Source organism: Haplochromis burtoni, unplaced genomic scaffold (assembly GCF_018398535.1).
Source record: "Haplochromis burtoni strain Fernald_Lab_line unplaced genomic scaffold, NCSU_Asbu1 Contig_263, whole genome shotgun sequence".
Lineage (NCBI taxonomy): Eukaryota > Metazoa > Chordata > Actinopteri > Cichliformes > Cichlidae > Haplochromis > Haplochromis burtoni.
In genome coordinates, this window is record NW_024582624.1 from 31,924 (window position 1) to 33,949 (window position 2,026).

Sequence of the window (2,026 nt, forward strand, 5' to 3'; positions counted from 1 at the left end):
CCCCCCCCAAAAAAACCCAAAACATTCAAAAATATTTTAAATGTAATCCTGGGTTTTTGCTGAATCGTTGAACACTAACAATTTCTCCGCGGACAGAGATGGATTAAAAAAGTAGGCGTGCAATTAAAATTACTCTGGCATAACAGATTCAATTTTCATCCTGACATTGAACCGGTCTCATTTTCTTGAGCTTCCATTCCAGCAAACAATAAATGATGTTGTTCCAGACGTTAACCTGTATGACTTCAAACTTTCTGATTACATTATCATGAGCACACACGCCCATACTCACCCACACGCACATGCACGCAAAGTATAAAAAGTAAGGCTATACCACCACAGATAAAGCTTTGTCGATGGAGTAATGGGCTTTCCTGATGGCAAGGGACCATAATATTCTCTAAAGAAGTTAGAGCTGCAGACTGGAAAATGAAGAATATAGCGTGGGGGATGGGAAATTCCAAGACATACTCTGAAACACCCAGAGACTGGATTCAGTTCAGCGTTTATGATAAACTGATCCTTTCCCCCGTCTTGCTTTTAGTCTCCTTTGCTTTTTTCCATCCTCACCTGGAAAAAGATGTCTCCTTCGACTTACCCAGTGCAGAATAATGATTTGCCTATCAGTGCTCAACTCATTAAACTGGGGAAGCAGTAGGCTGTTGGATAAAGGGAGGGAGTCAAGCAGGAAGGGAGAAATCTAATAGGAATAATCAATGCTACTATATATGATGACTTTATCCACTCTGCCTGCGTGCATTGATTTAGCCTAGCTGTGCATAATTCCAGCACTGAATACACTAAATACAACAGTGAATCAATAAGGCTATAAACCATGTGTTGAAGAAAGCGCTATCATCAGTTGAAGTGTGCACTTGAGCAGAGTCCACCTTGAAGGATACAACCACAGGCAGCCAGGAGAAAGCAATATATGAAGGCACTCTCATCTCGGCCGGGTCTCACGCTCTGCTGAACATCATCAGTGTTGAATTACACCTTAAACTCAATAAACACACACACCACACTCTCCGAGCTCACCTTCCACCTGCCCACTGTCTGCCCACAATATTTGTAATTATCAACCGTATGAAACTCATATATGACTTGCATCATTAAATTAGAAACCCAGCCACCCTCCAAAACAACATATTTGGGCTGGAAATAAAAGAAGTCATAATGCTCCCTTCTTTGCAGCTAATGTCACAACAAATCAAAGCAATATGAGCAGAGAATGAAATCCAAATCTTTTTGGAAGGGCTTTTTTTTCCTGCACACGCTGCATGAGGCAGGATGTCCCTAACAAGGCATGGCATTTAGAAAGACTAATAGTAACCTAGTGTGTTTCCCTCATGAATCTTGGGGCTGATGCAGTACAATTCCATTAGCCACCTTCCTCCAGCTGAGAGCTCTCTGTCTGTCATTCATCACCAGTTGCAGCACAACACAGTAAGAACAGCAATGAAAATTAACTTTCCCCGCCACGCTCCTCCATTTGTCTGTCGTTCTCTCTCACTTACCCTCCCTCCCCCCTCCCAAACTTTCTCCATCATAATTAACCTCTAATTCCTGCAGTTTCTATTCTGTGTGCGAATAACAAATGGGAAATAGGGTCTTCCCATGACATCTGGCCACAAGCTGCTCCCTTTTGATACTACAAATACATCGGGAATGGCTAAATATCAGTACTTGCTGCAAAGACTTCAGGTCAGTCCACCTGAATAGAGGTAAATTTCTTTCAAAAAGAAAGAAAACTTTCATTTCAAATTGATATTTTATGGGAGAGTGACTCATCTTGATTTTTTTGTGATGTGCATGTAGCCTATGTGTACCCTGCTTGTTTCTCCATGCCACTGAGTATGCAACGGGGTGGAACAGCAGCTTCTGTAAAACGCAGCAAATAGTCGCTGCTGCCGTCAAAGTCAAAAGCACACTTTGGTGCAGGAATCGTGTTCCTATATGCTTCCTGTATCCTGTATGCTTTTTTATATTGTAATTTTTGTGTGGATTAAGTTCAGGGAAACATTTA